General features: G+C 43.4%; 1 protein-coding gene across 1 annotated transcript in view; it reads left to right on the top strand.

Moving 5' to 3' along the window:
- Window positions 1-10,539, top strand: part of LOC109911258 (slit homolog 3 protein-like) — a 614,108-nt gene that overhangs the window by 131,231 nt on the left and 472,338 nt on the right. The window lies entirely within an intron of this gene.

The raw sequence follows: 10,539 nt of genomic DNA on the forward strand, positions 1-10,539 counted from the left end.
GGCACTGCAAAACATCAAGTTCACAAAGGGAATTTCAAATTGAACCTTCAATATGGTTGCAAGGTCAGAAGATTCACTCCAGCCCCTGTGGTCCGAAGCAGTGGAGGAACACATCCAAGACATCATCCCAAGTGTCTCTTTGTATGTGTATGAGAAATAACCCAATTATTGCTGTCCAAATGCACATAATCTACTAAATTTGATTATGATTGTGTCTCTAATCAGATGTATGAAGAACATCTGTCCTCAGGTGTCAGTTTTGGGCCAGTGGTAGGAGTCTAGCCTCTAAGTTTAACATTGTGCATTCAACCCTCACGCCAAAGCATAAACGCTGCAGTTACCTGAAGCTGGCATGTGAATAAAGGACTCCTTGTCATGTCCTGGCCTTTGACGCCACTGAACAAAATGATCACAACTTTTCTCTCATTGCTGTCTGTCAGGCCTCGCTGTCTTTCTGTGTGACCATAATGCAAAAGTACTCGATTGGCTGTGAAGAGCTTTAAGATAGCCTGAAAGGTGCTACACAAATTTTCTCTTAGTCGTGTATCACAACAAATTGAGGATATATCTGTCATTCTGTACCAGCAGTACAGCTTCTTCCTCGCTGTTATTAGCTTCTGAATGGACCTCAAATTTTAAATTTAATATTGATCTCTCTCTTTGCACACCTTCTCTGCAGCCGTACCATTGTATTCCTTGCTCTGTTCTCTTACCTTAATGCACTTTGTATGGTTTGATCTCGATGCAATACAAAACTTTTCACTGTACCTAGGCACATGTGACAATAACGACTCAACTCAAGCCAAGAAGTCATTCTGACCCACCTTGCTGAAGGATTGCTGGCATCTCCTTGAGATGAAGTTTGGGTTTCCTGAATTAGCCCCTTAATAGTCACTGGAAATTGGAAGCAGAGAGTGATGCAAGTGTTGGAAAGCAGCACACAGATAGCCGTGTGGTAACTCTGTCCTGCAACCAGAAACACACCATAGAAGAACCTAAACTGTTCCCAGTAATTTCATTGGCCTGCCTTGATCATAAAGCAATTGATTGCTCTTTGCCTCTGGATCCCAGATGTAAACAGACAATATCAAAAGGGAGCTTTGAATGTGAAATGAATAACTACAGGCATGTTTTAATAACAATAAGTTAATGGAGTGTTTCGAACCACTGAATTCTGTGTAGGCTTTTATTGATTTGCATTTCAGATGGGTTGTAAATCACAGGGCTCTTTCCATTGTCTATAATTGTAGCTGTTCTAATTATTGCAGTGCTTCACAGAGTAGCAATTCATTTTGCAATTCTTTCTTAGTAATGTGCTAATTACAGTCTTCAGACAAAAAGCTGCGATTTTGTTTAAACACACTAAGCCCACCAGTCAAAAATCTGTCTTTGTTCTAACAAGCTTCATATAACATACATTTCTGAATTTTCTTTGTATGGGTTTAATTGTAAACTTTCTCAAAATGCCTGAAGTGATTTTCCGTCATTTTGTAACATTGACAGTGGAAGGTTAACTAAGTCTATCTGTTCAGGCTAGGCTTAGCCTCCTGATGATACCGAGATAGGAATGAGAAATTATTGTCATGTTCTTTGGTAGTTTCCGTTCTTATATTCTGCATTGCCAAATATTACCTACTATCAATGGGCAGCACGGTGGCTCAGTGGTTGTCACTGCTGCCTCACAGCACCATGGACCTGGGTTTGATTCCATCCTCGGGCAACTATCTGTGTGCAGTTTGCACATTCTCCCCGTGTCTGCGCGGGTTTTTCCTCCCACAGCCCAAAGATATGCAGATTAGGGTGGATTGGCCATGCTAAATTGCTCCGTAGTGTCCAGGGATGTGCAGATTAAGTGGGTTAGCTATGGGGAATGCACGGCTGCAGGGATGGGGTGGATCTGGCCGGGATGCTCTTTGAAGGGTCAGCGTAAACTCGATGGGCTGAATGACCTGCTTGTGCACAGGAGGGATACTATGATCAACAGAAAATGCTGAGCATACTTGGTATCTCTGGAGAGAGTAACAGAGGTAAACCTATCATCGAGAGTTCTTACAATAGGTCGTTGCACTGAAATTCTAGTTCCAGCGGCAATGCATCTAAGGGCAGGAAGCTAACTTAATTAAGTAAAATAGTGGTATCCCTGAAGCCCATTAGCTTCCCATGTCTGCGCAGATGAAGCTCTGGGCAGTAGGTCCCAAGTTTGACCTGCTGCTCCCCTGCCAATTAAAGCCCTTAAGTGACCAATTAAAGGCCGACTCCCACTTGGGTTATATTATGTAATGCCTCCTAGCTACTGTGCAATATTTCTTTAAGACACATTTTTATATCACCATCATATCATAACATGTGCCCTTGTTGTATAACATCTCAGACTCCATCTTTTTGCAGCCCCTTACAGCATGGCATGCTGAAGGTAGCTGAAATAACTGCACAGAGGCTGGTACCCTGTCACCAACTCACCTTTTATTTACTTGAGCACAGTACACTGGCTGTGACCCAGCCAGCTCGGAGTCAGTCCCCTGAACTGAGGAGATTCTAAATCTCCTGGTTATATATATTGCATAGATTTAATTAAAACCTTGAAATATGAACCTAGCAGGGGATAGCATGGGAAATGCTGATTAAAGATGTTATCTCGCAAATCTAATTAATGTCCCTCATTTTCCATTCCTGATCAGGTGAATATTGATATGTTGTTTTATTTAATCAGAAATTTTCCAGAACTGCTGTGTTTATTGTGGAGACATCAAGAGTGTTACCGAACACAACAACTTGCATTCACAAAGTACCTTTGATGTTATTCCAGGCCCCATCCAATTCTCAATCCCCCTAAAGATCCCACATTCAGCTTCTCATCACTCAAATTGTCATCTCCCAGCCCCAATCCTTAACTCCCCTTCCCTGTCCCTGTTGCCCCAACCCCATTTCCCAATTCCCAATCCTATTTCCCAAAAATCTTCCCCATCTCCCCAACTCCAATCACATCTCCTAAATCCCCGTTCCCATTACCCAAACCCCCATCCCTCCACCAAATCACAGATAAAATATGGCAGACGCTGATGGTTTGAAATAAAGGCGGAAAGTACAGGACAGACTCAACAAGTGTGGCAGCATCTGTGAAGAGAGAAATGGAGTCAACATTCCAGTTCGATGATCTTTCCTCAGAATCCTTATCAGAAGATCAGATGAAATGTTATCGACCTGAAACATTAACTCTGCTTTTCTCTCCACAGGTGTTGCTATACATGCCAACCTTCTCCAGCACTTTTTCTCTTGTCTCACATCTCTCAACCCCCACCTCCGTCACATTTTCCTATTTCCCTGATCCTCCATTCCCTAATCCTGATCTCAGAATCCTTAATTCCCTACCATTACATTGCTATCTCCCTAGCTCTCCATTTCTAATTCTCTGTCTCTCCATCTCTTAGTCTCTGTCTTCTCTTCTCTACCTCACTATCTCTCTGAAATAATTGCATTGAGGCTGGTACCCTGTCACCAACTCACCCTTTATTTACATGTGCACAGTACACTGCCTGTGACCAGCCAGCTTGGAGTCAGTCCCCTGAACTGAGGGGATTTTAAATCTCCTGGTTATATTGGTCTGCCAGGGCTTTCTGGATTGGCCCAGGTTAACAGCCCGAATCAAGGATCTGGCAGTCAAAAAGATCCACCTGGTTCCAATCACTACCAAAGCCTACCACAGTTTGTAACTAAACTGTTTGGAATCGGCCCAGACACAGCCATACCTGTGATTGTAATTTTATATAGATACCAGGATCTGTAATAAATATCTATTCCATCTCTCAGTACCACATGACTCATGTCTTGTTCTTATAGGAACTAGTGTAATTATTATCTCATTGGGTACCAATACCCTTTGATTGTATAATACCAGAATTGTCACAATATATCCCCTTGAGCAGTAAACCTGAATATTCCTTGATGTGGAGGTGCTGGTGTTGGTCTGGGGTGGACAAAGTTAGACACCAGGTTATTACCCAACAGGTTTATTTGAAATCGCAAGCTTTCGGAGTGCAGCTCCTTTGTCAGGCGAAGTGGAGGGAGGCGCACAGGCACAGAATTTGTAGGCGGAGAAATAATGGCAAGATAATTCCAAGTAATTAAGAGTGACAACAGATAAGTACAAATAGTGTGAGGGGAGTGTCGACGGGCAGAATAACAAGTGAAGGGATGACCTAAACCGATTAATCAAGGCGGAGAGATAATGATAAAAAAAATCAAAAATAAGATGTGCGAGAGGCAAATGGCTGGAATAACATGATAGTCACCTTTGGTGACTCTGATACCTATCATATTATCCCAGCCATTCAGTTTGTACACACTATTTGTACTTATCTGTTGATGCTCTCAATTACCTGGAATTATCTTGCCATTATCTCTCCACCGATGTATTCTGTGCCAGTGAACTTCCTTCCACTTCACCTCACGAAGGAGCAGCGCTTCTAAAGCTTCTGATTTCAAATAAACCTGTTGGACTATAACCTGGTGCCATGTGAATTCTGACTTAATCTTCCTTCACATACATTTCTCAACTTCTTTGATGGGTGGAATTGATAAACAGCATGCTAAGCTGAGGTGGATGGCAAAACAAAACCCTGGTTTGGATATATTTGACTGAATGAAAGTAGCAATTTCAGACTTGTAAAAAGCTCTCGATTCCCTCTACAATGTAAAGGCACATTACGTTATCACAAATGTTCACGTTATAAAAATAAACCCTTTGGCCACTTTGGTCAGAAGGATATTGAAAAATAAAATATGGAGTACAGTTTTAAAGGAGGTGCAGGAGCAGAGGGACCTGGGAGTTTATGAGCACAGATCTTTGAAAATGCCAGAACAAGTGGTGTGAGCAGTTAATAAAACATATGGTGTTGTTGGCTTTATCAATGGAGGCATAGAACACAAGAGCAAGGAAGTAATATTGAACCTGTACGAGGCATTTGTTTGACCTCAGCCGAAATATTGTGTACAGTTGTTGGTGCCACATGAAAGGAAAGATGTTAATTTTTTTATTCAATTGTGGGATGTGGACATCTTGGGCTGACCAGCATTTATTGCCTGTCCTTAGTTGCCCCTTGAGAAGGTGGTGGTGAGCTGCCTTCTTGAACTGCTGCAGTCCTCCTGCTGTAAGTAGATCCACAATGCCCTTCAGGAAGAGAATTCCTCGGTTTTGACCCAGTGATACTGAAGGAATATCGAAGGTAATATATTTCCAAGTCACGACGGTGAGTGGTTTGTGGGGGGGGGAGCCTGCAGGCAGTCATGTTCCCATGGATCTGCTGCTCTTGTCCTTCTAGATGGATGTGGACGTGGGTCTGGAAGGATCTGTCTAAGGATCCTCATTGAATTTTTGCAGTGCATCTTGTAAATAGTACACACTGTTGCTACTGAGCGTTGGTGGTGGAGGGAATGGACGTTTGTGGATGTAGTGCTGGTCAGGTGGACTGCTTTGTCCTGGATGGTGTCAAGCTTCTTGAGTGTTTTTGGGGCTGCACTCATCCAGGCAAGTGGTGAGTATTCCATCACACTCCCGACTTGCGCATGTAGATGGTGGACAGGCTTTGGGGAGTCAGGAAGTGAGTTACTCGCTGCAGGATTCCTAGCTTCTGACCTGCTCGTGTAGCCACTGTGTTTGTGTGGTAAGACCAGTTGAGTTTCTGATCAAAGGTAACCTGCCCAGTGTGGTTTTCAGTTATGGTGACATTGAAGGCTAAGCAGCGGTGGTTAGATTGTCCCTTATTGGAGAGGGTCTTTGTCTGGCATTTGTGTGTTTTGGATATTACTTGCTACTTGTCGGCCCAAGATTGGATATTGTCCAGATTCTGTTGCCTTTGAACATGGACTGCTTCAGTATCTGTGCAGTTGTGAATGGTGCTGAGCATTGTGCAATCATCGGCGAATATCCCCACCTCTGAGCTTATGATGGAGGGAAAGGCATTGATGAAGCAGCTGAAGATGGTTGGGCCTAGAACACTACCCTGAGGAACTCTTGCAGCAATGTCCTGGAGTTGAGATGACTAACCTCCAACAACCACAACCATCTTCCTATGTGCAAGGTATGACTCCAATCAGCAGAGATTTGTCCCCGATACCCACTGATTCCAGTTTTGCTAGGGCTCCTTGACATCAAGGGCTGTCATTCTCACCTGAGCTGTGTTGGGAAGAGTGCAGAAGCCATTTTCTACAGTGGTTCCAGGTGTGAGAAACTTCAGTAATGAGAACAGGTTTAAGAAGTGGTTTTGCTTTTCCTGGAGAGAAGAAAGCGGAGAGGAGATCTGATTGAGATTTTCAAAATCATGAGCAGGATGGACATACAAGATAGAGTGAAGCTGTTTAAAAGAAACAAGAATGAGGGGTCAATGATGAGAGTGATGTGCGAACAAAGCAAGGGTGATGAGAGAAAAAGACGTTCTCACACAGTGCGCAGTTCGGGTCAATAAAAGAAAACACAGCTTGGAAATGTAGTGGAGGCAGGTTCAATTGATGCATTTGAGAGGAGTATTGAATGTTTTTTTTGGATAGTAACAGTGTACAGAGATATGGGGAAAAGGCAGGAGTGGCAGCATGTAAATAGAGCCTGTGCAGGCACAGTGGGCCGAATGGCCTCCATCTGTGCTCCTTCTGTGATTCAGTTTTTAGCTGGAGAATTCAACCCCTACCATCACAGACTAAGTCCTTTCTTCTTCCAGTCTTATACTTGTCTTGATGCCCAAGGTGTGTTTTTCTCTTTTCAGTTGCGATCGGAATCTCGTGACCCTTGCGATTTACCCATGCTAAACTCAAGTGACTGATTTTCCTCAATATAGGAGGGGGGTAAACAAACAGTAAAATGGTAAAATTAACTGAAATGGAATGAAGCATGACATTTTAAATACCGTCTGAAATCTAATCTAAGCCATCCAGCCCTGCTGTGATGTGAGTTCAGATGCTTGGGAGTTCTGTTGAACCTAGAAATAGCATTTTTACCATATGTAGAAAATGTGTATTTATGTAGCACCATCCCCCACAACCTTAGAATTTCCTGAAGTACTTTTGCAGCCGTTTACTTTCAAAGTGTTGACATATCCTCTTCTTAAGCTGTTCCTCAGGTTTGAGAATGACTTACTTCCTATTGAGTGTGACTGGTTCTGAAATGGGCAGTGTAGAAGTTTGTGTGCTCTCAGTAATGTCTCAGTTTTGTTTCTGTGTATTCTAAACAAAGTCTCTCGAAGTTTAGTGCTTTTCTGAACAAACCTTCTTTATCTAGACCAGTCACAAGCCTCCCATGAGTGGCTGAATATGGTTGACCTCTTCAGGGATACTTTGAGGACATCCCTATCGTGTTTTCATAGTTCTTCCTCTGTGACTGAGGTCTGTGTAGAGCAATTGCTTCAGGAGCCTGGTTTCAGGCATACAAATGACAGGCCCTATCCATGGGGCCTGTTTTTAAGTGATTAACTTGGGAGTAGGTGCTGGAGTCAGACTGCATTTCTTGCCAGCAGATCTGGAAGATCTCCTGAATGCACCACTGGTTATAGCTCTCCAATTCTTTGAGGTGCCTCCCAGTAGGTTGCCCAAGTCTCCAGAACATATAGGATTGCAGGAATCACTGCTGACCAGTAAACAAGGACTTTGGTTTTGGCTTTGAGATTCTGGTCCTCAAGTACTGTTTTCCTTAATTGGCCGAACTATGAGCTGAAACATTGGAAGGGATTATGGTTGTCATGAACTAGTTGGACCGAAGGGTCTGTTTTTGTGCTGTATAACTCTATGAATGATAAATTTCATCATCGACTTCTGCCTTCATTAGGAGGAGGCTGCCATTTGCAGAAAATGGCCCACACAGTTCTAGAATCCAGCCTTTGATAATAATTGATGTGAATGAGGTAGTTTGATCTGGGAGCTGGTTGGAAGAGGACCTTAGTTCTCTGGGGATTAATGGAAGGCCCATTTCTTTGTGAGCTTCAGAAAAGGAGTCAGCATTGACCTGAGACATGGTTTCTGAGTGAGGACTCAGAACCTGCTCAGTGACGCCCAGTTTGGGTTCTGCCAAGACCACTCAGCTCCTGACCTCATTACAGCCTTGGTTCAAAAATGGACAAAAGAGCTGAATTCCAGAGGTGAGGTGAGAGTGACAGCCCTTGATATCAAGGCAGCATTCAATCGGGTGTGACATCAAGGAGCCCTAGCAAAACTGGAATCAATGGGTATCAGGGGGCAAACTCTCTGCTGATTGGAGTCATACCTGACACATAGGAAGATAGTGGTGGTTGTGGGAGGTCAGTCATCTCAGCTCCAGGACATCTGTGCAGGAGTTCCTCAGGGTAGTGCCCTAGGCCCAACCATCTTCAGCTGCTTCATCAATGACCTTCCCTCCATCATAAGGTCAGAAGTGAGGACGTTCACCGTTGATTGAACAATGTTCAGCATCATTCGTGACTGCTCAGATACTGAAGCAGTCCATGTTCAAATGCAACAAGTTCTGGACAATATCCAGGCTTGGGCTGACAAGTGGCAAGTGACATTCACACCACACAAATGCCAGTCAATGACCATCACCAATAAGAGATAATCTAACCACTGTCCCTTGACTTTCAATGGTGGTAACATCACTGAATCCTCCACTGTCAACATCCTGGGGTTTACCATTGACCATCAACTGGACTCACCACATTAACAGAGTGGCTACAAGAGCAGGCCAGAAGCTAGGAATACTGCAGTGAGTAACTCACCTCCTGACTCCTCAAATCTTGTCCACCATCGACAAGGCACAAGTCAGGAGTGTGATGGAATACTCGCCACTTGCCTGGATGAGTGCAGCCCCAACAACACTCAAGAAGCTTGACACTATCCAGCACAAAGCATGGATTGGCTTGATTGGTACTACATCCACAAGCATTCACTCCCTCCACCACCGACGCTCAGTAACAGCAGTGTGTACTATCTACAAGATGCACTGGAGAAATTCACCAAGGATCCTCAGACAGCACCTTCCAAACCTACGGCCACTTCCATCTAGAAGGACAAGGGCAGCAGATACATGGGAACACCACCACCTCCAAGTTCCCCTCCAAGCCACTCACCATCCCGACCTAGAAATATATTGCCATTCCTTGACTGTCGTTGGGTCAAAATCCTGGAATTCCGTCCCTAATAGCATTGTGGGTCAACCCACAGCAGGAGGACTGCAGCGGTTCAAGAAGGCAGGTCACCACCACCTTCTTAAGGGCAACTAGGGATGGGCAATAAATGCTGGGCCGAGCCAGCGACACCCACATCCCACAAATGAATAGAAAAAAAAAATTTGCAGAAAGCATTAACTGAATACCGAAACTCTAAGACTGAGGTTGGAATGAATTTGGCTTTGCATTGAAGGAAGTTTTGATTGAAAAGTTAATCTATTTTGTAGATTGTCTCCATGGCCATGGGTAATCTACTGGAGATGAGATGCAATATTGCAGTGAGGAAAATAGAGAGGAAAATATAATGTAGGCAAATGCAGCAGCAGCTAACTCAGTGCACATCAAACCACTTTGAGCAAATCTTACTTCAGTATTGATGATTGACGGCATCAAGAGAAACCACTGGCTCTTCAGCTGGAAGTGGGATTGAATCTTTCATATTATCAGATTTAAAATCTCATTGAAAATATGGTACTTCCAAAAATCCTACACTCTTTTTTTTCCTTTATTCATTCATGGGATGAGGGCATCGCTGACTAAGAAGCAATCATTGCCTACAGAACAGTTAAGTGTCAACCACATTGCTGTGGGTCTGGAGTCACATGTAGGCCAGACCAGGTAAGGATGGCAGTTTCATTCCCTAAAGGACATTGGTGAACTAGATGGGTTTTTCCCGACAATCGACAACAGATTCATGGTCAGCATTAGACCCTTACTTCAATTTTTCTAAAATTTGAATTCCAAAACCCACCATCTGCTGTGGCAGGATTTGAACTCAGGTTCACAGAACATTATCTGTGTCTCTGGATTAATAATCCAGTGATAATACCAGTAGGCCATTGCCTTCCCTGGATTATATGCTTAACTCTTTAGAGTAGGATGTGTGATGTCTGTTTAATCTGAAGCAGAGATCTTTGCTGCAATGTTTATTATCCCTCATGACATAAGAAATTAATGCATGGGTAACTTGGTCTTGAAAGATCCAAAGAATGTTTATTACAATTTATTGGTATTTGCCAGCATTGAATTCACATACACAGACTTGCCTGTGCTAGCATGAGGCTATTTGGTTACAAAGAGCAGTATACCTCTATCAGCATGTCATGCCTCAAGTCATCTCAGTTAAGATGGAATTTGAGACCTTTATGTCCCTGAATTGCATGTTGGGGCATAGTGATTATTTCATAAGCGCCTTTCCTCAAAGACTTACTAACTCTGAGATCAGACACAATCATTTGAACCCATAACCTTCTAATTCAGAGGTGATTGTGCTATCACTGAGCCAAGAGTAGCACCTTGGATCATGCTAAGTTTTCTTGAGACAGCAGTCAGTAGTTCCCAAATCCGATGCATTCAT

This window comes from Rhincodon typus, chromosome 12 (genome assembly GCF_021869965.1).
Source record: "Rhincodon typus isolate 14 chromosome 12, sRhiTyp1.1, whole genome shotgun sequence".
In the NCBI taxonomy this organism is placed as follows: Eukaryota; Metazoa; Chordata; class Chondrichthyes; order Orectolobiformes; family Rhincodontidae; genus Rhincodon; species Rhincodon typus.